The sequence below is a fragment of the Rhynchophorus ferrugineus genome, unplaced genomic scaffold (assembly GCF_030347505.1).
Source record: "Rhynchophorus ferrugineus isolate W39M unplaced genomic scaffold, kcgeb_rfMv2 rfM1, whole genome shotgun sequence".
Taxonomy (NCBI): Eukaryota; Metazoa; Arthropoda; class Insecta; order Coleoptera; family Curculionidae; genus Rhynchophorus; species Rhynchophorus ferrugineus.
This window is the reverse complement of record NW_027472580.1, coordinates 40,180,292-40,207,874: the sequence shown is the minus strand read 5'-3', so window position 1 is coordinate 40,207,874 and position 27,583 is coordinate 40,180,292. Positions and strand designations below refer to the sequence as shown.

Genomic DNA, 27,583 nt, shown 5'->3' with positions numbered 1-27,583 from the left:
AAAATGTTTCCTTAGAAAACCTTGAAGATATTTCAAATATAACACATTAGTATGGAGCTGTTTTATAACTTTACAGCTTGACTTAATCAATAGATCCTTACAGGAAGTATATATATATCACAAAATATATAAAAACATATAATTTTTAATTTATTTTACTTTGTGCTTTTTTACATAAAATTGATAAAAAAATCAAGAATTTCGGAATTTATAAAAATGTTTTCGGTTTTACTAAATATTACAACGTATCCTGCATTGTTCGTTTTATCTAACGTAATTAACATAACCTTCATAAAAATAATTACCTTGACACTAGTTAATATATTAATGCCGAATTCTGCTAAATTTCACAAAAGTATGATATAATTGTTCATAAGCATTTCAACACAAGTTTTTGGAGGGGAATTTTAGCATAGTGTAGATTATCTTAGTATGAACTTTCTGTTATATACGTGTGGTTTTACTTAGACTATGCGATATATTAGACTTACAGTCTTCGTAGAATATCAATGTTTGTTCGAATACAAACACTAATCTGTAAAAATGTTCCCTATCAATATTTATCAATATTTCATTACATTATACTTCTACAGAAATATTGTCATATCCTTTAAAATAATGGGTACTGGTACAATGTAATAAAAATATTGTCTAATCTTTCTGAAAGTTCTTTAAAACTTTTCGTCCAAGTCTTGCAACTTATTTTTTTCATACTTTTTTTGGTTTTCCACTCCATTATTTGCCATTAGCATTAGAATGACCCTTTTATGTAGAGAAATGTCAAAAACAATCGGATTTCATAGTTAGATTAGGTGTAACATTTGTTCATGTTCAGTTGTGCATCGTATTTTCACCAATATATATCGCTTATAAAGATACATGCTTCAGCATAAATATTGAAACGATATTCTTTAAAATAAATATATTGCCAGCGATAATATTAGTGTTATCCAGAAAAAAAAAATGTATATAAAAGTAGGCGTATAAGAAGCGGTTATTTCTTTCATTAAGGGCATGATTAGGAGAGGAGAACTAATATTTCTTCCATTGTCGAAACAGAACCCCAATGGAAGAAAACTAATAAATCAAATCTATGCGGTAATTAAGAAAATTCCACGATTTCCCGGATTGTAATTTGGATTTCGCGTGACCGGACCAGATATTTAGTTTTTGGGAAGTTCGCTTTCCCACTGATACGTTTTTCCTAATGTAACAATCATGATATTTGATCGGTTTGATTTATTATTCAAACGCAAAAGATTTATCTATATGTTTATTGCTATCGTGATAGTATTATTATGTTATACGTATAAGTTTTGTTAAAAATACTGGGATTTTATTAGTATTGGGAAGTATCGACTGAAATTGACTATCGACTGTTTAGTAATTGACTAGTTTTTACTATTGACTGTTTCAGTCGCTATTTTAGGTTCGTCTGATTTTATTACTTTTTAGCAGTGACTGTTTCAGCCGCTATTTGTGGTCCGACTGATTTGGTTACTATTTACTATCGACTGTTTCAGTCGTGTACTTTTAATTATTATTTTTGTTTCTACTAGTTTCATTCGACTGATTTTTAACGTTCTGGCTCTGTTGTCCTAGCTGCGACCTGCACAAAAATGTACCCAATTTATACTTACATAGATTTATATGTAATATATATAGTTTTATGATTTTTTTTATAGTAGTAGCATTTTTTAATATAGTAGCATTTTGGAACGATATTTTTCAAGATTATTAATGTATGTTAATAGGGTAAAAAGATTAAAATTGTGAATGATAAATAGTAAAATTCTTTTGACTGGTTTTATGACAATAATTCGTAATATTTCGATTACTCTCTCGATTTTTGTTAAAAATATTTCTGTTCAATAATAAATAAAACATTTACTTTATTTAAAAGCACTCTAGTAGTTATGTCATGAATTTTTTTTCTATGATTAGGCATATATTTAATTTTTGTTTAGTATTTATGGTAATTGTACATATTTAGTTGTGTTATGTTGGTATGCTATTTAAAAATAGCAATTAACATATTAAAATACGATAAAACACTTGTGGGGTTATTATTCCATTCCTTTTTACAGATCCACAGAACATTCAAATATAAAAGTAATTCCACTTCGTTTAAAATGAAATTATTAATTGCATGTTTATAGTATTCAGTAATAATTTTTTCCATTTCTGGAAAATCTTTTTTTTTTTTCTCTTTTTTAAATTTCGCCTTTTTAAAGTTAGTACCTAAAGGGACGTGTACATCTCCGTCTCGCTTATAGTACCCTTGGAAAATATAATTACATATAAAATTAACTGCTCCAAGTAATTATCTGTGGCCTTTCCTCTCTCACAATTTATACAGGAAAAGGTTCGGATATCTTCGTCTGACATCACAAATTGATCAAAACAGCCGAACCGTGCATTTGACTGAAAATAGTAATTACTATTTCCAGTCGCTAGTTTTTAACTATCGACTGTCTTGCGACTATCGACTGTTTTGAAAACAGTCGAAACAGTCGATAGTTCCCAACGCTAGAATTTATCATTTGAAAAAGTGATTGTGAAAATTATTTTCAGTGCTAAATTGGCACTACAACTCTCTTCTATATTATATCATATACTAACGCATCATCTGTTATTTAGTTTGTTTATAGTGATGTATGTCATGTCATTTCTAGTTCAACAGATTAACAAATCGAAGATAGAATTTAACTTTAATTATGAATGAGAATTAAATGTGATTATGGTACCCTGTTTCTATGTGTTTGGTTGTTTCTGAGCATTCAGAACCATCCTCAATATTTTATTTTGAAACATGTCCATTTTTTTTAATCTTAGCTGGTTTGAAGAATCGATGCGATACTTGCGAAACATCTAAATTTTAATTAAGACTGGTAATTTACTAAGTCTTTACAGAAAAAAGAACAATATTCTCGATAGGTAACCCTTCCGCATTGGTTTACTAAAGTTGATCTGACTCTGAGGTTGTCAAATTAGTATACCTTCAGGATTCAGTGATTCAGTTTTTCAGTTTTCGTTGGTAAAAGTTGACGAGATTGAAGGTATTCTGCCAATAGCTCAGCCATCTGAGCAGAAAGAGAGAGATTGCTGATTATGGCCTACAGAGGGATATCTGTTTATCAGTTAAGCTTTGTAAATTGTTGTACAAAGATGGATACATCTAGAGAAATGTAAATGAATGGGTGATATTAATTCGAAGAATCAAAAAATGCAATAAAATAAATAAATCAAGAAAATCAATTAGATGCAGAATTAAATAAATATAGTCTAGTTAATCGAACCACAATTCGACGAGATACCATATAGAAATTTTTTCCTGTAAATATCTCGAATGCCTGTACGAATTCTCTCGATAATTAACCGTTTAAATGTTCACCATTGCTTTTACAGTTAAAAACTTGTTTTGGATCGAGCCGAGGAATAAAGTGAACGTTCTATAGGGTAATGGTTCAATTAGTACTGGGTATTCGGTTGCCTTTTGTGTATTAACTGATGGATTACTGCTGACGTTCAGTACTTATAACTATAGGGTGAACGCCATACCGAGGACGATTCTTTGCTACTGGGGATTAATGAGTTAATTGGCCGTGGACTAAAATGTCTGAGGAAAAAAATCACGTATCAAAACAATTGAAGTGACATCCGCTTAATGTGATATATCTGTTTTTAATGAGAATTCTTAAAATTAATTATTACTGCCTTCTTTAGGGGAAGGGACCCCGGAATATATTTATTTGACCTCTTAACGATTATTTTAATAAGTAGCAAGCACACGTTCTTAATTTTATTTTCAGTGTAAAATTATTACACTTTGTTATTAACAATATATTTCACACATTTACAAGTTCCTTCGTTGTTATTCAAATAATCGTTTTATTTGATTTCAAAAATGTTGGTCAAATTTAGATAGCTTAGTATGTCTTGAAGCTATTGGTTTAGTTATTATACTTTTATTATTATTTGCTGTATAGATTTATTGTTGTGTTTTGATTTATATTATTATAGTTACTATTTATTCGAGTTATCTTTATCATCTGTCTATATTAACTTCTATTATTGATTTAATTTTCATCATAGACTATACATACGAGCGCTTGTTTTCCAAATTTCCTTCTTTATGACATCATGACTTTAGTATCCAGTTTGATACAGGTATTATAGTAAGCTGTTTCTATATAATTATCAATTATAAATTGTTTCTGTACAGTATCAGTTTGTTGGCACAATTTTTTCACAGCAACATTTAAAACAATTTTCACTGAAGTTTTCTGAAGTGATTAATCACTGCCTATAGATCTCAATTGTTCAATGTGCAACTCACCTCTGGTTAATGTGTCATTCTTCCTAACTCAAAAACTTTTCCACAGCTCTTTTTGCTAAATTCCTCCCAAAATTCATTATTGAACTTCTCAAACAATAGTCAGTGGATATTATTTCCTTTTATTATTAATTTTTTTTTACTTCACTATAACACTATAAATAATAATTATTTTACTTTAACTTATATTGCGTTATTAGGTCATTAATCCTGGCACCTTTGGGACAGCATTATCACTATATATTGTTGTAGCTCTTTGCTGCTCTTACGATATTCTGGTTTACCTCTTTAGATATTAATGGAGGCCAACATTTCTTATAATATAGCAAAATGTATTGTCAATATTAGTCAGGGTTGTGATATAAAATAACGATATAAATAACAAAATTGACTTATACAGCTGAAGTAAACAGTAGAATATCTACAAAGAAGCTACTATTTTGTCTTAAATTACATTACATATTCTTATCTGACGGCTACATTATGTTTTGTTCACTGTTAACTCATGTTTTTAGTATTATTTATGTTTTTTATTGCTAAAAAAGCAGACGAAAAAGTGAAAAGTCAACTTAGGTTTCAAGAAAATACAACAGCTTTCTTTGGATCATTTTATTTGGTTGAAAAAAATCTTTCAATTTTAAAATAAAAGAAACTTAAGAATATCTGGCCATTTTATTGGAAATATTATATTCATCAGTTACCAAGAAGTATTATGTAAATGTTTTCAACAGATTTTCTATTTATTATTTATACTCAATATTTAATTTTTCCTTGACTAAGTGTAGTTAATATGCAATTTCAATAATCAATTTATAATAATTTTTTGTAGTCTGTCGTAGTTCCCCCACTTTGCCTTGTCGATTATGTAACATTATTTTATTAATTAAATGTTTTCATAGTGTCACGCTGTGCAGCTTTAATTAATAAACCGCTGCAATGTACGTATTATCAGATTGTATAGTATCGTTGAATCTTCTAATGACAAAGTAGAGCGACAAAATCTAACTTAGAAAAAGCTTTTTGTTTTATTAAAACTGTAAAATATATATTTATAAGGTGGTTTGGTAGTGTAACAGTTAAGGTTCTAGTTTCAATATTTCAAAAGCGCATATGGATTTAGCTTATATTGGTTATTTATAATTATAAATGATTTTAAAACAATCAAAGAACAAGGAATCTACGTTTACAAGGAACAATAGTCAGGTATCATTAAGCAGCTTGAATTGGATCTTGGAATTGGAATTGTTACCAGCCATTAGTCTTAAATACTAGTTTACAAAAAGAATAAAGTATTACTAAGGTAATCATTTTATACTTCGACATTTAATGTATATATATATATATATATATGCCTATTTATGTATTTATGTATTTATATAAATGTTCACCAGTGAATATCAATCATCGTCAACTCCCCCGAGCATGCTAAATATCTTGGTATGCACTTATATCGACGCCTAACCTTGGAAGAAGCACATACTCTATAAACGAAAACAACTTCGTCTGAAATTATATCAAATGTATTGGCTCATCGGGCGCAAATCCAAGTTATCATTAGATAACATGATATTACTGTTAAAAACTTGTTTTGGATCGAGCCGTGGAATAAAGTGAACGTTCTATAGGGTAATATTATATAGGGAATCTATACTCAGGCCTGGAATAACTATGGGGTACCGCTAGCCAATCTAATATACCCATCATTCAACAGTTCCAAAATAAAGTGTTGCGTGCCATATTTCAAATAAAGTGATACAACGCGATATTCCTCTTAAACCTATAACGAGTAATTCAACGTGTTTGTGTGAAGTACTTCAAAAGAGTGTCGGTGCATCCCAACATAGTCACTAACCAGCTAAATATGCGACATGATAGTGAAATGCGTAGACTAAAACGTTTAACACCACCGGATCTGATTGCTGGACATATATAAACTTTAGAATAAGACTAATTAATTAAGATAATATTTTATACAGCAGATCGCTTAATGAAGTGATTTTCTACATGCCATGTATATGTAGTACAGACATAAGAAATACTTATTGCCTATAGGGCAGATTGTGGAATCACAAAGAGCAAAAAAAGAAAAAGTTTAAATCTCACTTATTAGTATTAAATCAATGTTAACATTTATTAAGTGACCTTTTAAATGAAACTATTGCATCACGAGATTAGATTTACAAATATTTAATCTAAATATAAAGTTAATCTATACATAATGCAATTGTTATTTTAATTAATAAAAAACAATTATCTAAGCACATAATCCGGAATAGTTGTATATAGTTTACATAATCACTATAGACTAATTTGCCAAAAAAAAAACATGCAAAAAATAAGTGATAGATATATCTACACATCCTGTACGACAATCAGAGATGGAGCAACAGATGACAGATGAAACGCCCAACGTAATTATCGATCTGATCTTCGTTCGGGTTAATAAATAATTCAACAGAATGATTGTTAAAAACGTAATGTTAAGCTACTCGGTCTACCTAAGGTCCATAATCCGATATATTAACATTATACGAGCCGTTTGGAATCTGGGATTGATAAAATATAAAGTACAACAGCAGGACCAATTTTAGTAAGCCATTCTCTTATTTCTTTCTTTCGGTCGGTTTCGTTTATTCGTGTCTTCCTTTCATTTCCGCCGGTGTTTATGTCGTTCTTTGTAATCTAGATTGAGATGAGGAGTGATTGAAATCAGTAAAAATGTTAGTATATATTTAAGTTAGTTACTATATATAAAATATTGAAGTTTTAAATATATTCGGATACCGATTTATACTTATTTGGAAAAATTAGGTAGACGTCACATGGTAATAGATCAGGCGAATGAATATGACAAGGCGTTGATAATGAAAATGAGATATTTACTCAAACATTTAAATCACAAGGGTCGATTTATAAATTGAGTGTTTCGTTAACATTCAAACCAACTAATGTTTTGAACGAATTAAGAATATTCAAAATGTTGGCCTCTTTCTTTTGAATTTACGTATATTTCGGATGGTAATCAACCAGTAGATTATTGTTTAATGATTTAAACTCGTAGTGGAGCCCATAGAACATATTTTGCCAATTTACGGGATAGAGGTATTCCATCATCAATTTTCATAATATATTGTATATTTGGCCACTTCTATATGCACACCACTTCTGTTTCCTAACATGAGTTGAACATCATAATATATGGTGTATCCAATCCTATTTGGAATAAATATTATATTTAAAGAATGCTTCCAATGCCGTTTCTGCATTTTTTAAGTAGCTTTCTATACTCTCTGTATGTTGATTTACATACTGATGGCAGGGTGTGTAACACATTTTGAACTGAATATAAATATTTTCCGTGGAAATATTACGTGTCAGACATATTTCCATAGGATGTCAAAGTGGAATCAACCGAGTTAGTCAATACTTACTTGAGTAAGACTGTTTCCTCAAAAACTGTGGAGCGAGAGTTCCACAAAGCTAACATTCAAAGAATGGCTGCGATTGCAAAACTCTTTATAACCAATACTAAGCTATGAAAAAAGTGACACAACAATCTTCAAAACATATTTAAAAAAATAATTAAAAGTAATTATATTAAGCATATTACTTTATCATATTTTCAGTGGTAATGAATTATAATTAACTGCAATTTTAACGATAGCTTTTCAAGAGATGTTACGTGATGGAAAAATATTGTGTCGACATGTCTATCACAGTGCTTGTGTATGGATGGGTGAACAAATGTTTGCGATACAATGGTTGAAAAAATGATATTATTTTTCATTCGTTGTCAGTTTTGTGAAATGAACTGTTTTTATTGTGTTACAACTAGCGAGCACGATAAAAGTCGATCTATTGACTACGTTAATAAAAAATGAAAGCATTGTTGCTGTAATATCGATAATTTTTCTTGTATTGTGTCTAAATTTATATATTGGAAGGAACTATGTTTAAGTAGGTAAATTTCTTGCACTGTCAACATTATTTATATATTATTTATTTAAATTGTAATTTACAACTGTTCAAATGGTCCATCTAATACAGCAAGTAATTTCTAATGATGATCTCATTGATATTGTTTTATTTATAAAGTAAAAATGAGATAAAATTCAGAATCAATCGAATATATCAGGTCCGTAATTTAATTTTAAAGGATTTAAAACTGATAGTGTTATTTTGTATTAAATCACATCGGTTACGTTTATAACCAACTTCATGTTGAAGACTCATTAACAGGCCTCATTTTTCAATATGTGTCGTCGAAGTATGAACATGTACAATTTGTACCGAGTAAATGGCATTTGCGGGAAGCTTTATTTTTTACTTCAATTTTAAGAAAAACTTGAAGTTGAAGGTAATTGAACACTTTGTGAAGCTTATAGCTACCATGGTCCATCGATTTCACCATGTGAATACTTCGATGTTTCGAAAGTGTTGATTGTAATACCGAAGGCAAAAAGCGTTCTGGCTAGCCGAAAAAAATTGAAGAAGAGGATTTTGAAAATTTGGCATTACTCGATGATATACTCGAAGAATACACAGAATTGTTTGGAACTACACAGTAAACCATTTTCAGTGGATTGAAGGATATGGAAGTGACCCAGATGCTTGGATATTTTGTATCAAGTTACATTGAAGGGCTTTTGACCATGTGTGAAATATTACTTGAATGGCAAAATTGGAAAGGGGTTTTTGGATCTTATTGTTACTGGTGATGAAATGTGGATCCATTATGATATCCCTAAGCAAAGGGATCATGGAGACCACCTGGTTATGCATCATCAATATCTACAGCAATGCAGAATATCGATGGCTCCCAGATAATAATCTGTATTTGGTAGAATCAGCTTAGTGTGGTATACTCATAGTATGAACTGTATACTATAAGCCTAATCAAACCATCAATGGGTGTTATTATCGACTACAACTAATATGGTTGGGCTAAACACTGTGCAGAAAACTGCCGGAATACGAGTAAAAACACAACAATGTTACTCTTCGGCATGACGACAACCACATGTAGCTATCCCTCCTGCCGTATTCTCCAAACTTTACTCCTTCCGATTACTACTTGTTCTGACATTACTTCTTATGAAGATACCTAAAAATGGGTTGATTCGTGAATTGCCTCAAAATATACATTGTTATTTCGGGATAGAATTAGTAAATTTCCTGAAAGATGGGAAAAAATCTAATATGGATAATAATTTGAATAAAATAATATACAGACGAATTTAAACAATCCTTTGAAACCAATTTGTAGGCCCAATATATGTATATTACAGTTCATAAATCTTCAGGTGGTCCATCCCAACACAGGAAGGCCTTTCAAATGACATTATAATGAACTTAATAGTATTGTTTTAGCTATAAATTAAAATAGTGTTAAACTAGAGAAATATTAATAAAATGATTAGTCAGAAATTATATAACTGAGGATATTCGGAATATTTAATTTATAAACTTCAGAAGATAATCACTTCATATTAGAAATTCAAAAAAAATAACACGGGGAACCAAAAAAATTACCTCCGAAGGACCGCGTCATAAATTTCCAGGCAAATAGACTTCCGGCGACGAAATTATAAAAATATTATAAATCTTCGGGATTTAAACCACTTAACGGGCATCAAATTTAATATGCTCCATTCAAAACATTTAAAATAGCTCGTAAATCTAAAAATATTAGACCCTCGTTAAGTCATTCACCCACCATAATGCCGATGGCATGATTTAAGGGATGACAAGCGTGACATCATCAAACCCACCACCGCCCCTCCACGCTCGATCGCTAAAGAATGTCACAAAGGATTTGACGTAGAAATTAAGTTGGGTTTATTTTTTGTCCTAATTAGAAAAGTGTACCGAAATCGAGACGGGTTTTCCTCATTCATTTTTATAAAAACCATATGGGCGGACCGACTGTGGCGGGTTAAAATTTCGAAGAAATCAATCAAAATCGGACGTGTATGCAAATAATATAATGCATTAAATATATAATGTAAGGATCATTAATTTAGGTATATTATCGATGTTTTGTTTTTGTTTGCGTGGACATACGACGAAAGGGTTTTAAAATTTTGGGTATGTCATTTATAATTATGATTTATTATAATTAATTATTGTACTAGTTGATTAAAATATAAAATCATATATTAAAATACAAAATAAAATATTGAAGAAAATGTTACAACCATCACATGACAAGGTTTTCGATTAGAATTAATTATTACTTACAGTCTGTACAAAGTTATTTTGTGCATAGGTCATCTAAATTTGTAACGGCAAATCGTCGCAATGTTGCCGTATCAAATCTGAGTTTTAATTCAGTTTGGTTTTGACATACAATAAAATACTAATCTTGATTATATTTTTAATTTTTTGAGATATTCAGTGACCGTTTCCATAGTAATATTCAGTACAGCTGCAACACGTTAAAAATTATTTTTAATAAAATCGCAGCAAATTACCTCTCTAACGAACTTTACTGGCAATAAGGGGCCTGCATTATCTCGTTCCTACTAAAAGTAACTGATTAGCGACGCAATCTGTTTTGTCTGGCTTCGGAATTTTCTATTGTTTAGAAGAATTTTGCATACGTTTGACAACCGGACGACTTTGGGCGGCTAGTTCGGTTACATGTTCGTACTTATCAGAGAGCATTGTGTCTCTTTTTAATTAGAATAAATTGAAAAGTTTTGATTCTAAAACGAATTTACAAATTGCAGCAGGAAATACATTAAATATCTTGATAGCGTTTGTACAAAATAACTTTGGATAGACTATACATAAAATTCCAAATATTCTTTAGTTAACAATGTCCAAGGGACTATATGGAACAACTTTTGTTTTACCATATGTTACCTAGAATCGTTTTTAAGAGAGGAAAATATTATGTGTGGGGATATTCAGTCAGTACTCACTTTATAAAGCTGGGTAAATTATCTTAGATATTTTCTTGTCAAATATATTGGATTATAGCGGTTATTTTAGTAGTATGTTTGTGAATACCTGGAGTAATACTAGTCCTTTATATGCCTTCAAAAAATTGTACTGCACTTTTATTTGTATTTTTTTCTGAAGCAGCCGATACACCGATTTGTTACATAAAACACCAATTTGTTTCAACAGGTATAACCAATGTGTTCTTCAGATAAAGCTGATCCAAGCCTCTGTACCACTACATATGAATTTATCAATTTTTTTAAAAATTAATTATATCTTACGTTAGATATGCTTAGTACAATTTTAATTTACATATTAATTTATTACTACATTTTTGTTGTATTTGCATCAATATACAAGGGAGACAAGTAAGGCATAAATAAATCACTATATATTTCTTATACACTATACAAGTTCCTGTGGTTTGGTTTGTTTCAATAATTTTCCTGGTCATCGTGCACTTCCTCTTTGATTATGTACTGATACGCTACGATTGGTAGTTAATCGAAGAACTTTGTTTTGTCAGCGTTGGATTACTAATTGATTTAATGTTTTAGTGCAACCTCTTGCAAATCCCTTAAGTCCAAATTGTACAAAACAGTACGATTGATTTAGAGTCTAATGTATTCTGCTTTTTATCTAACACGATGTATTTATCAAACCTAACAAATATTTATGTACTAATGTATGTGTTAATGTTACACTAATATATCTGACATTAATATTGCCCTCGTTAACCAAAAACGCAGTTTTTTTTATTTCGGTCGGTTTGGGGTTCGAAACGAGACCATACATGCACCATTGCTTTATACAAATATTTTTATTGAATTTTCATTTAATAGAGTCCGAAATATGTACCTTTTTGTAGCCAGGGAATGAGATTTATTTCAAATAATAAATTAGCTTTAGTAAAGGACAGTTTATGACTAATTTCGCTTGATTAACAGCTTCATAAATTTGAGCCCTATATTTAACCATTATAAGCCATACATTTGGCGGGTTCATCATGTGCAGTCCACTCGGATGACCGTCGATTGGACTTCGGAGTGAAGTGATGGAGCAATGTTTCAGCCATTGTCATATATCGACGCAAAAACTCGGTTTATTATGCTTGATAATCTTCAAACCCTGCTCCGGATCATCAACTCGTCGTTGTTTTTGGTCAAAAGTGAGCTAGCGCGGCACCAGCTTTGCACAGAGCTTTCTCATACCCAAATATTCGTAAATGATATGATGTACACATTCAGTTGATACCTCTAGAGTGTCTGCTATTTCATTCAGTTTCAATTTACGGTCATTTAACATCATTCTGTTGATTTTTTTAATGTTTTCGTCGGTAACAACCTCTTTTGGGCGTCCACAGCGTTCACCGTCTTCGGTGCTCATTTCAATACGTCTAAACTTACATACCAATCCTTGATGGTTGATTTTCCTGGGGCGGTGTCTGGAAACTCGGCATTAAGCCAAGTTTTTGCTTCAACTGTGTTTTTCCCTTCAAAAAGCAATATTTTGTCAACACGTGAAATTCCTTTTTATCCATTTTTTTGCAATAACAAAAGTTGCTTCACTCAAAATGCTATAATTCATATAGAGCGCTGCCCTGGAAGTTTGCAACGAATACATTTGAGTGATTGAGAACATAGATAAAAAACGGCATCATCTTCACAAAACGCGGTTTTCACTGTTTCAACAACAGGGATATAAGCCATGTAGATATTAAGCAGCACTGGGTTGAGTAGGGAACTTTATGGTAATCCGTACTGGATGAGTCTTTAGTCGAAAGAGAACCATCGACCTTGGCATGCTTTGACCAGTTTTCTAGGTATGAATGTATCCGAAAATTGGTTCCACACTTTGTAAATAAACCGCGGTAAAATCCAAAAACACAAGATCCCTTCAAACAATATATATTGATCTCATTAATATATAAAAGTACAGTCTTACGATCATTCATATACATTATATTTAAAATAGAACGATGGTCTTAATTAAAACAGAGCTTGTTCGAAACAATTACATGCGCAATTGCTTCTACAAATCGCAAATATCTAGTTTCAACCGCTATACGACTAACAAACAATGCACCCTTTGGTTGGTCGTGATGTACACCGAAGTTGTTACAACGACCTAATTGCCATGAAATATTGGGATTTTGGCTTCGGCGCAAACTTTTAATTGTTGTCGCGCATTAATTTAATGACGTTTTCGGCGAACAACTGCATAATCATCGCTGAATGGAAACGTCAAGTCCAAAAGGGCAGCAATTATTGTGACAAATTCGATAATATTTGATTGGAAAAATATAAAGTGTTTTTATTTTACGCAGTGTTTTTTTAAATTCATATATTTTTCTGTTCAAACACGTTAAGATCACAACTGTACATCCAATCACTAAACCATACATTAAACAACTCTGTGTAGTTATAGATTTGATTAGTGAGGTGCTTCTACATCATAGATATAAAAACATATAAGACACAATAATATCATATAAAATAAAAGATCATGACTATGAAGTGGTCAAAATGCTATTAAAAAATTAGAGTAAACGAATTTCCAACCAACCAACATATATTTATGTTACCAAAAAATGTACTAAGTTTAATTTAATTTCGTTTAAGGAATATATTGAATAAATAGTCATAAATTATTGATAACCTACTACAAAATTAATATAAAAAAACTTTTTAAAAGTATCTTCTTGAATCGCATAATTATTATCAACAGATGATAGAAATGAAACAGATGGCGTTACTGTGTATTAAATACCGTCGAGTACACTTACCATTAACTTCATGTTGAAGCCTTACAAACATGCACACCATCCACTTTGGAGCACAAGCAGACCAAACACCGCTGGTGCGGGCATCGCCGGGATAATAGATACCATGGAACTTGGACTTATTGCTCCAAGCGAACCAATTCACTACTCCTCCAATCGACCAACAATAATTCACTTTTTCATCTATCAAAATTCGAATCAAGCCTCTAACCTGCAAGTACTCCTGCAAGATCTCGATTCCGACCACAGGCCAATCCTCATCATCAGCGACTTTTCACTGAGTTCCATTGTCTCTAAGCCCACGAAAATCACCGACTGGAGATTGTTTCAACTAGAGCTTCAGCGGACGGGTCCTATCCCAAGTATCAATTCTTCAGACGATTTAGAAAATGCAGTAACGAAACTCACTCTAGATATTCAGACAGCCGCAGACAGAGCAACTAAAACAAGTAGCCCTGAACCGTTTCAATTTAACCTCCCTAGAGAATTAAAAGAACGAATCAGACACAAGAACCGATTAGCGAGGAGAGCTCGTGCCTCACTGGACTCAGAGGATAAACGCACGGTGCAGCGCGCAATTAGAGATGTCAGGGACAGGGTTAGAGCTTGGAATGAGAAGAAATGGGATCATTTCTTCAAAAGCTAGGCAACCCCTCTTTCCTAAATGACCTCTGGCGCGCCGCCAAAAGCGTAATGGGGAAAAATTCGAACACAATCCCCCCTCTGAAGGCTGATTCCTCTACGGATACCGCCCTCACAAATCCAAAAAAAAAGCCGAGCTCCTCGCAAACGCGTTCGAAAATCAAATGAAATGCAATCCATCTCTGGGCCCACCCAACAGACATTATCCATCATAAATGACACTATCCTCTCAAAGGCAACTTGAACAGCTCCAAGTGTTCCAATCCAAAAAAGTCCGTGCGTTATTCAGAGCCCCATGGTTTATGAGGAACGTCAACACACACCTCGAATCAGGCATCCCGTTTGTGAAAAGTTTCATAAACATGCTCAGTGTGAGGTGCTCCATAGGAACCTTAGCACATGATAACACCTTAACAAAATCGCTACCCGTCCACAACACGGTAGTAAACAAACTACGGTAGTCCCAGTCGTCATCCAGGGTCTCTGTCGCCCGCAAAACAAACGTATCCCGAACCTGAAGCGACATCAGCCGAAGACCATTTGGTTCTAGCTGGTCAATCTAGAAAACAAAAAAAACAGGCTCCACTATGACCATGACAATTCCAATATTATGACAATCCCAGTGGTAACCCAGGGTCTGTGTCGCCCGCAAAACACTCACTATCCCGAACCCAAAGCGACAAGAGTTTTGAAAACTATGCAGAAATTTATGGAATGCTGGGAGAAACTTATGGCATCCATGCTCCAACGACTTCAACATATGAATGCTAGTTTCGACTTTTTAAAAGTGGTGATTTTGTTACCGAGTTTAAGAAGCGTTCTGAACGGCCACAGAAAAGCTGAAAACGAGGATTTGGAGCTATTACTCGATGAAACTATCAATGGGGATCGCTATCGACTACAACTGCACACATGTTGCAAAACATAACTGGAAACATTAAAATTGGAAGTGCTATCACGTATTCTCCAGAGCTTGTTCCTTCTGACTACTTATGTGATGATTAGTCTGAACAGCGCTTTACTTCTTATGACGATACCAAAATGGGGGCTAATTCAAATTCAATTTAAATTCAGATCATTTTTTACAATAAAGCTTCAAATTCTTCAACAAAGTATTAAAACTAATTTATACGACTAATAATAAAAGGATACAGATTTAATAGCATTATTAAAAACAATGCAAAGGACAGACAGTCCACATTATTTACTTGACTATGCATTCTCTTTAATGCAAGTTAAATTATGTGCCTTAATATTTCTTAGTATTTTTTATTATAATATTGGAGTACAACATAGTTTCTTTCTTTTCACTGTTAGTTTTTACCTTTACAATAGTAATCAGATAATTAAATATCAATTCATTGTTTGACCACACCTTGTACTTAGCGATTTTTTCTGTTTGACGGTCATTATAACGAAATGCGTTCTTACTATACGTTTATCGACATGATTTAATGTTTACCAAACATTACACTATATTTATTCGACTGTAAGATCCTGTTATGTCACCCTTTTAATTTGTTAGCTAAAAAGCTTGACCTTAATTGTAATTATTTCTTTTACTACTTTTTAATACCAATGAGTGTACTATAAATTGCTTAATTTCGTGGCTTTATATTTCCAAGGCGTATATATTTCATTTATTTTTTATATCTAGATTTTTATTTCATCTGCATTAAAATCGTAATAACCATCAAAAGTGTAAAATATAATTATGACCATTACAGGAGGAGAACGGAATTAATGTTATCTTTGTTTTATTACTATTCGTTTCACAGTTATTAAAAATGAAAAAAGTAATGCCCCGGGTGAGGATCGAACTCACGACCTTAAGATTATGAGACTTACGCGCTGCCTACTGCGCTACCGAGGCTATGTGAGGTTGTTTTTACTATCATCCTATTATTCTATCCTCTTGTTTTAATTTACAAAACCATTTAGTTTCAATTATCTGGCATATTCATCACTCATTTCATTATATATATAAATAAAGGTACACAAATGTGTGTTTTTATTATATATCTTTTGAGAAAATATTCATGAAAATATCGCATTACAATACTCTAAATTGCTTTTTTTACACAAAATGCGCAAATGGTTGGACTTCATTGGTGCATACCCAATATTTCATACATCCATGTCCGCTTTAGAAACTAATTACTATGTATGGATAAAATTCTAATAGTAAATGTGATAACGATGTTTTTAGTAGTAATATCTGCCAGTTTGGTTAGCAACTTACGTCATCTAAATTTATGACGTCAAAACGTCACAATGTTACCGCTTAAATAAAGCTAGCTAAAATAAATGCTTTATTTATTATTGAACGGAAATATTTTTTAATCGCCGTTCAAAAATATAATGTAGATGTTCAGCTTTTCTTTCGTGATGAGATTTCTTTGACTGTTAATAATTTGGCCAGATTTTGGAAAAGGTTATTCCGAGAGGATAGATGTTGCAGGTATAGCAGAATATTTTAAATGTAACTAATATAAATCAAGTAATATCATTTTATGAGCATGCTAAAAATCTATTGGTTTTCTAAACCCAATAAGTGGCATTTCCTAATACTGCTTAATTTCTAAAGTTGTTGTAGCACCTGGTGTAATTATTTCCTTCATTCTAGTTAGATTTTTATCCAAATATCTATATAAATGAAATACATTCTTCGTCAGTATTTATGTCTTGAATTTCGAGTTGTAGTACTGTATTTGTATTTTTTGAATTTAGAATGGAATATATTTATTTTGCGATAAATTCTTGTATCGCCTCAGCATTATGTGTAATACCAAATACTGATTCTTTAAGTCGAGTATAGCAGAAGTTGAGGATTATCTTTCAAAATGTCATCAAAAGACTTGAACAAAAATCGAGAGAGTTAGATCGAATCCAAAAATATCAATAAAAAAAATTATCTATTATTGCCATAAAAACCGTCAAAATTTTTTTTCTATTTATCATTCACAATTATATATATATATATATATATATATATATATATATATATATATATATATATATATATAAGCCTAAGTTCGGCATATTTTTGTGAAGGTCGCGGCTAGGACGACAGCCAGAATGTTAAAAATTAGTCGAATGAAACAAGTAGAACCGAAAATAGTAACTAAAAGTACACGATATAGTCGATAGTAAATAGTAATAGTCAGTCGGACCGAAAATAGCTACTGAAAGCAGTCGACTGAAACAGTCACTAGTTACTAGTTCAAAGTCACTAGTAAAAAGTAGTAAAATCAGTCGCTCCAAAAATAGCGACTGAAACAATCGATAATAAAAAGTAGTCAATTACTAAACAGTTGATAGTCAATTTCAATCGTTCCCAACGCTAGTTTATATTTTAGAGTTATAACCTCATCACTATTACTTTCAAGAATTTAGCATACGTCTGACAACCGGACGACTTTAACAGGCTCATTTGTTTACGAGTTCGAACTAATCAAACAGCATTGTGTCTCTTTTTAACTAGAATAAAATAAAAAGGAAAATATTATCTGATTCTGAAACTAATTTGCAAATTACGGCAGGCACATTAAACATTTTTATAACGTATGTACAAATAAACTTTGAATAGACTATCCATTGTCCAAGAATGTAACTAAAACCTCCCATTTTTGCGTGTCTCTGTTGATCTTTATAAGGTACTAGAGTCGAGTGACGCTAAATAACTTCCGAACCCGTAATAACACGGGAATTAAGGCGCTCGACTCGCGAAATATGATACTCCATAAAGTTGCATAGATAAATATTTAACTAGCGAATGACAAAAATACAATTTTTATGAGACGGCCCTAAATATTTGCATCCAACAGAATTTTTACAAGTCAAATTAGAGACGGTCTCTCGTTAAGCTTGCAAATCCAGACCGACGTGGCCATGTTTTATTTATGTTTGTATCTGTTAAAAATGGCGAATTTATGGAATTTTATTTGGCCGCGGCTGGATGTTTATTTTCTTAACGACTTTCGGAATTAGTACGGCATGTTTTTTTTGCGGCAAAAAAGATGTGGATAGGGATACTTTCGCCGAAAATATTTAACGTAAATAAAATTTATTCGGGCATGGTAATTTCTACATAATCTGGTTTTATTTAAAAAGGGTCAGAGCATTTGAAATTCCATAAGAAGGATCAGCCCTACCCACCATTACACAGGTCTGGTAAATTACAGTTTTTCTCACGAGTTTCTGTTCATCATATTTTCATATTTTCGCTGGAAACCAAAATGTTTATTCGATTTTTTTTAGTGTTTTGTAACCATCATATGTGTTTTGTTATTAAAAGTTATTAAAATGAATATGTTAAAGAAGGATGAATATAATAAGGATATTCGATATTTTAAAATTGTATGATTCATTTTTGATTTTTTCGCCGACTTAACCTATTATTCTTATAATTAATTTATAATAATTAATAAAACTCCTAACTAGGGCAAAATAATCTTACTCCAAGTCAATTTTAATCAAACCTAGTCGATTATACCTTAATCATCCGATGAATCCGTTGTTAACCGTCCACATTTTTTTTTACCGTCCACCGATTTTTTACTATCCCTTTCAACTTCTTCATGTTTCTACTTGATGCATAACTTCTTACTGGCTGGTTATCTATAATCTCCTCTTCTTTATAACTTCAAATGTTTTATTAATTAAAGACCGTCTTATATAATAATAAAAACTATTATATATTAATAATTACTCTTATAAATAAATATATATATATATATATATATATATATATATATATATATATATATATATATTATTTATTATCTATAGTTCAATATATATTTACTAATTGTATTTATTTGTTACAGGTAATAAAATAGGGTACCTTGGTATTGTCATTGCTGGTAAGAAAGAAGCATCTTTATTGTATAAGGAAATTCAAATTAAATTTAACTATAAAGTATTAACCGAATTGTATTGCAACAAATCGATACATATATATGGCAAATAAAATTGCGGTATTATAAGGTAAACTTGTAATATTGTAAGAATGATTGTTAAATAATTCAGTTTTCATATGAATTTCCGCTGAATTTGACCGAAAGACCAATGCATTTTCAATTGTGTTTCGCGCTATGGTGATACAAAAACGTTGCTCGCGTATATATGGAATATTTAAAAAGTGTAATTGCTAATTAGTAATTTATTTTCGAAGCGACCTGCCTAACGCAATATGCCTAACAAATTTTGTGAATTTGTATTAAAATAATTTAAGAATTAAGCATTCATTTAGGCGTTTCAAAAATTATATGAAACTAAAATTTGACTGATGGTAATTATCTATATAACAGGTCAATTGAAAAGTCCCCGGCCTGACACATAGATGGCGCTACTAGAATTAAATCCATTTGTTTTTCAGTTAGCACAATGTAGTGTGTAAATTTGACAGCTATCGGATCATTAGTTTGGGAATTATAGCATTTTGAGTGAAGCAACTTTTTTTATTGTGAAAAAATGGATAAAAAGGAATTACGCGTGTTGATAAAATATTGCTTTTTGAAAGGAAAAATTCAGTTAAAGCAAGAACTTGGCTTGATTCCGAGTTTCCGGACATTGCCCCAGGCAAATCAACCATCAAGGATTGGTATGCTAAGTTCAGACATGGTGAAATGAACGTAGTGGACGCCCCAAAGAGGTTGTTACCGACGAAAACAAAAAAATCCACAAAATTATTTTGAATGACCGTAAATTGAAATTGAATGAAATAGCAGACACTCTAAAGATATCAATTGATCTTGTACATCATATCATTCACGAATATTTAGGTATGAGGAATCTCTGTGTAAAGTGAGTGCCGCGCGAGCTCACTTTTGACCAAAAACAACGACGAGTTGATGATTCGGAGCAGTGTCTGAAGATGATAAGGCATAATAAATCTGACTTTTTGCGTCGATATGTGACAATGGATGAAACATGGCCCCATCATTTCACTCCGAAGTCGAATCAAGAGTCACCCGAGTGGACTGCACATGATGAACCCGCTCCAAGGCGTGGGAAAACGCAACAGTCGGCTGTTAAGGTTATGGCGTCTGTATTTTGGCTGCGCGTGGAATAATTTTCATTAACTACCTTGAAAAAGTTCCCATCGACCACATGTTTCATTCAATGTTGAAATAAACAAGTTTTCTTCAAACAGTGTGTTCAGTTCTCGTGCAAATTCCTTTCCAAAAATGTAGTGAGTGAGTAGTGAGTGTTCGAACAAACAATCGTATCGACAACCACACATTTCGACCGATCAACCAACCTGACGAACATTCCTACATCACTTTCATGTTAATAAATATGAATTTAATTCAGTAACGTTCACTTAGCAAGTTTAAAAAGTAACACAACCAAAAAAGAAAAGTCCATTTTACGGCTGCTTTTCATTTTAAGAAAATCCTCAAAACCCGAATATTATTAAAAAGTTAATGCATACCTTCGCACCTTGTCCATACTCATTCTTACTTCTTTAATTAAACTCATCCCTGTGTTAAATTTCAAATTCTTTTTTTTTCGCTACCGAAGTTCTCATTAATTAAAGAAGAAATGCAAATACGACGATCAGTTAATTAAAAACCTTTTTTAAGCTTTTAATTATTCATTTTTTTTCGCCTTGACAAAGGAAGTTTTTATAACTGTTCTACTTTAATATATGGTAATTGAACTTCAGTCAATTAACACGTTCACTGTCGGTAACAGTTCAGTTAGTTAAATTTCAGCGTATGTCGACCACTATTTTGTTGAGGCCAAATACCATCACCGTTGCCAGACCAATAGGGTTTGGAACTTATCAATGTTTATGTTATATATAGTGTTATTTTGGGTCTATTAAAGTAGCAGAACTGCTATTTTCACCAATAATTTTACTTTTAATTTAAGTTACCGTTCTTTTTATTTTAAATAACTATATCCTGAATATATAAATTACTATATAGTGAACTCTCTATCAGAGAACTTAAATTAACGAACGTTTGTTTTAGCCAATTAAAGTGCTCGAATAGCATTTTCCCATAAGTATGCTCAATTAACTACCAGAATAAATATTAATATACTTCCAACTGATTAATTCTAACTTTATTAATTCAGCTTCAGATATGTTAGTGACCTTCCAATTCTGCAACATTTATGTAAAATGCGACATGTATCTCTATAAGTTGACTAGTATCTAGGCAGTGTAGTATATTGGATTAAGAATGCTGAAAAAGCATCGATATTTTTCGACGATATTTTTTTCAAATAAGTATCGATAGTTGCAAATGAGAGTAAATATCTCTATAATATGGCCTTCGAAGAAGGATACTGAACTTTTGTTTCGAGATTTCTCCAAGTGAATTTTGCATGGTTTGATTTTTTTAAAATGTCGTTATACCGGAATATTGATATTTTTCTCCGGGGTCGACATTCCTACATCTAATACTTCAGTATTTTGTATTTTAGTTTACATTTTACATCATCAGTTTCGGAGAACAAGCATATATTTTGCCGGCTTGGTTGGCGCAGTGGTAAAGGCGACAAGACAGTCCTCCTACTGTTACGATAGTCGCGGGTTCGAATCCTGTTAGGACAAGGCCGTAAATTTATGTTTGTGATTTTTTAATATTCGTAGGCAAGAGTCCAAAATCCGACAAGTGATCCCAGTCGCGTCATTAACTAAGCTGGGTAAGACCGGATGTCTTCTGGAATGGTTGGTCACTCGTCAGTCGGAGACTTTTAAATATATATTTTTTTTAATTTAATTTAATACAATTATTTACTTTTAATTTTAAATAGAACAATAATCTAAATATATTTTATTAAAAAAAAGATAATTGCGAAACAAATGTGCGTATCATATTTACTATAAGAAAAAACTAAAAACTCATAATAAATAATTTAATAAAATGATGTTTGGTTCAGTCTAGCGAACAATAAGACGTCGATATAACAACAGACACTATACCGATTTAATAGTAAGACAATGGCTAACGTCATTTCTGAAAAGGAAAACCATTGTAGCTGAAGTTGTTTTCATAGGAACAAACCATCCAGCGCGGGCAAACAATCGAGCATAACACATCAAGATGTGCAATTTATTTAAAAGGTTTTTTTCATCGTTTTATGGCCGCGCCCCTTTACGACTTAGCAGGTATGAAATATGGGCTCAAGGTTGTGGAAATGTCGTTTGTTCTTGCCAAGTAAATATTGAAACATTTTTTCTCCGTTTATTTTAAATAATACACTTCCGGAACCATTGTTCTAATATTTACATACATACATACATATATATATATATATATATATATATATATATATATATATATATATATATATATATATATATATATATATATATATTATATATATTATAGTAGTAGTGTGGCACTTCAAACTAGGGGTGCTGGCCACCCAAAAAAATATCGATATATCCATATATCGATATTTAAAAAATATCGATATACCGTTTTCGATATTTTTTTTTAATAAAATATCGATGTATCGGATGTCAGTCAATCGAATAACAGTCAATTTAGTGACTTTTAGAAAATTATTTTATTTTGATATTTTTTCCATTCCTCGGTGTCGATGTGGACAACTTTTTCTACTTAGGATTTTCGTAGTAGATCAATTTTTGATCGCCGGTAACAATACGCCACAGAAAATTGTTCTTTTTCCTAACAAGCAATGAAATCACAATGTTGAAACGGTTCGAAATGCCGTTTAATGCTTATTTGCATAGTAGCTATTTTCTCTGCTTTTGGGCCTCTCTTAACGCATGTAACCCTTTGGAAACAGTTCATTTATAAACAGCTAAACTATCTGAAAATTCTTTGAGAGTTTGAGCTGGATTTTTGGTTAATAAATCTTGAAAATTATTGTCATTTGACATTCATTTGACATCATTGACATCAAAATCGCTACTTTTAAATAACTTAACCCAAATCGACAATTGGAATATGACGGAGCAGCAATTTTGAGCGTTCCCTGATTAGGGTCTGTATACATTGAATAACTCTATCACCCTCAGTGGAAAAAGTATTTTATATTTGTCCTGTTAAAACCTTTGAATATTATACAGTTAGGTTAGGTTAACGAATAGTTCCCTACTGATTCTTTCTTGTATTGTTGCCGATTTACAGAGTAATAGGACAATTGAAAAGTCCTCGGCCTAACACACACTACAAGAATTAAATCCATATGTTTTTTAGTTAGCCCTAACCCAAAAAACATGCGTGTATAAAGTTGACAGCTGTTGGATCTTTAGTTTGTGAATTATAGTATTCTGAGTAAAGCAACTTTTGTTATTGTGATAAAAATGGATAAAAAGGAATTTCGCGTGTTGATGAAATATAGCTTTTTGAAGGGAAAAAATACAATTGAAGCAAAAACTTGGCTTGGTGCCAAGTTTCCGGATACTGTGCCAGGAAAATCAACCATCAAGGATTGGTATGCTAAGTTTAGACATGGTGAAATGAGCACCGAAGACGGTGAACGCAGTGGGTGCCCAAAAGAGGTTGTTACCGACGAAAACATTAAAAATATCAACAAAATGATTTTGAATGACCATAAATTGAAACTGAATGAAATAGTACACACTGCAAAGATATCAACTGAATGTGTACATCATACTATTCGCGAATATTTGGGTATGAGAAAGCTCTATGCAAAGTGGGTGCCACGCGATCTCACTTTTGACCAAAATCAACGACTAGTTGATGATTCGGAGAAGAATTTGAAGATGATCAAGTCTAATGTGACTATGGATGAAACATGGCTACATCATTTCACTCCGAAATTCAATCGACAGTCATCCGAGTGGACTGCACACTATGAAGCCGCTCCAAAGCGTGGGAAAACGCAACAGTTGCCTGGCAAGGTTATGGCGTCTGTATTTTGGGATGCGCATGGAATAGTTTTCATTGACTGGCATTTGAAGGAAAAGAAAGTGCTGCTTCACCAAGACAATGCACCATGTCAAAAGTCCGTGAGAACTCTGGGAAAGACCTATGAACTGGGCTTCGAAGTGCTTTCTCATCCACCGTATCCTTCAAATCTGCCCCCAGCGACTATTTTCTCTTATCAGATCTCAACATAATGCTCTCTGGGAAGAAATTTTCGTCGAATGAAGAGGTGATCGCAGAGGCCTATTTTGAAGCAAAGAGCAAATTGTACTACAAAATGGTATCGAAAAGTTGGAGGGTCGCTATAATCATCCTCGAAGGGAATTATGTTGAATAAAAAAAACTAATTTTTAAATTGACCTGTTATGTTGTCAGATTTAAAATTTTCTAGCTTTTGTTTTATTTTTATGTTATTTTTATTCAAGTATATTTGTCGTCGTTGCTGCTGCTCTTCTGTCAGATATTATTTACAAGAAGCTACTGACTACATTTAAAATAACAATATATCGTGATCATTTGATTTTCTATATGTGCACAATGCAACAACAAAAACGAAAAGATATTGTCGTGCACTACGTTCTCCTGAAGAACCCGATATAATTTTATCGATTCAAGATAAGGACCAGGGAAAGGATACGTTGGCATTGCGTCCTTTATCTTTTATTTGTTGGATTTGTAAACTTCGGCGTTGTCTTTTATCAGATAACTTATTTGTTCTGTACACCTACAATATGGTTATTATGTTGATTGTATCGAGTAGATAATAAGAGCCGCTTTTGGTAATAAATAATTACTAGTATTTATGGTTTTACGACCAGCTGTGTTTGATCTAAGATAAGTTGTTTGACGAAAAATTAAAACATATAATAATCAGTATCGTAATAGATCACAAGTATATTAAATTTGAAATACGTTACCTATATTTAGTATAAATACAATTTTAGTTCTATAAAAATTTGCCACTTAGGCAATCGTATTATGTAACTGCATATATTTACTTAGAATATTTTGAGTATTCAGAATCTGTTATGAGCTAATAAATAACACATAATATATGATTAAGTAAACGAACCAACCGACAGTGACAACTCATTTGTAGCAATAGAAATTAACTGCGAATGATGTATGTGAACTGCAAAACCAAATAACATATTGTCGTCGTTCCCTTATATGAAGAATAAATTGGAATTATAAAGGTTTTCGATGTATGAAGAATCTATTGTTGAGCTCAAAATACATATTTAGAGTTGTCTCTAGTTAATGGAGAGGTTACAATTTACAAACGTATACGAAAATAATTTGAATAATGACACAAAAATATTTTCAGTGCGTTGTAAATGTCTGAATTTATTTTATTTATGTTGTTTTTTGACTTCAGTTTGAATAATAATAATTAATAACAATAATATGAATAATAATTTGAACATGTGAATACCAGTTTCGATTTTTTAAAAGTTGCGATTTAGACATCCAAGACAAAAAGAATAAATAAGACGAGGATTTGAAGGCAGTACTTGATGAAACCATCAATGGGAATTACTTTCGTTTATAGTTAGTGCATTTTCAATTTGCAAAGACACAGCAATGTTATTTTTCAGCATGACAACGCTCGACCACATGTTGCAAAACCGGTGAAAACATAGTTGAAAAGATTAAAATGAGACTACCCCTCCTGATGTATTCTCCAGACTTTGCTACTTCGGATTACTTTTTGTTCCTGCATATAAGTCTTAACCTATCTGAACAACGGTTCACTTTTATGAAGATAGCAAAAAAGATGAGTCGATTCGTGGATAGCCTCAAAAACACATTGTACTTTTGATATGGAATCCGTATATTGCCTAAATATGGGAAAAGTGCGGCTATCGATACACAATACTTTCCTGAGTATCTGATTTCTTCTGACGCCCATGTTGCCCATTGGTCAGTTGTCAGTCGGTAGACCTTACGAAAGTAATGGTTAAACCCCAAAAGGTGCTCATCGGAGGCCGAGAGCGATTTAGAGCTCAACCTTAAGTAATACTATTCAGATCTCCAAGAAGAAAATGTAACTAATATCTATATGTACTTTTATGCCTGTTATATCACGCGTTTGAAAATCTTCGTTTACATTCTTAGTTTTACAAGTCGTTACCACTTTCCGTGAAATAGATTAGTTCTAAAGTGAAATAAAAGTGTTTAAGCCTTACACATTTCATAACTCACTTACATAGAAGAATTGTAAGCAACTTTCTGTAAATTACTGTAAATAAAATTACTGTTTGAATATTTGTATACTTTTATTACATATCCATGCAAAATACAATTATTAACTTAAAATCCCAAAACCATTTAATAATATTGTATATAATCACTAATATTTTCGGTACTACCTATTTAAATATCTCCTGATAATTATCCAAATCACCAAAATAGTGTAGAATGCATGGTTGAAAATTATTATTGCTGATTGGAAAATATATCAATAGCGAGCAAGCATTCTTTTACATGACAGCGTCCACATATTGCAGTATTTGTGAAGGGTATACTGTTGTAGCTAGAATATAATGTTCTCATTTAGACAGAGTACTCACTAAATATGACGCCTTCGGTTAGTGCTTGTTCAGATCGATTCAACATGGCCTGGAAATTATTTTGTTTAATATAGACTATACCGATCTTTCTCAATAAATGCATTATTAAAAAAAAATTATCATAATGCACGCAAGGATAATGGCACTGTCAAACAAAAGTTTCATTATTATTTTACACATAGCCTGTTTCAATATATTTCAATATCTGGCTACGATTATTGAAAATCTCGATTGAATATATATTCAAATTTTCATTTCTAGTCCAGTTTCTCTTTAATTTAATTTATTAAGCTTATCATCACAATGTATATTATATATATAAAAATATTATATAATAACGTAATAACAAACTGCCACAATATTAATGTAACTATTCCAATCACTTTAATTATAATATAGAATGAAATCATAATCATAACAA

General features: G+C 31.9%; 1 protein-coding gene and 1 non-coding gene across 3 annotated transcripts in view; one reads left to right on the top strand and one right to left on the bottom strand.

Moving 5' to 3' along the window:
* LOC143197179 (uncharacterized) overlaps window positions 1-27,583 on the top strand; it is a 467,772-nt gene that overhangs the window by 57,209 nt on the left and 382,980 nt on the right. The window lies entirely within an intron of this gene.
* On the bottom strand, window positions 16,509-16,581 carry TRNAM-CAU (transfer RNA methionine (anticodon CAU)). The gene has a single exon. It is a non-coding gene; the product is annotated as a tRNA-Met (tRNA).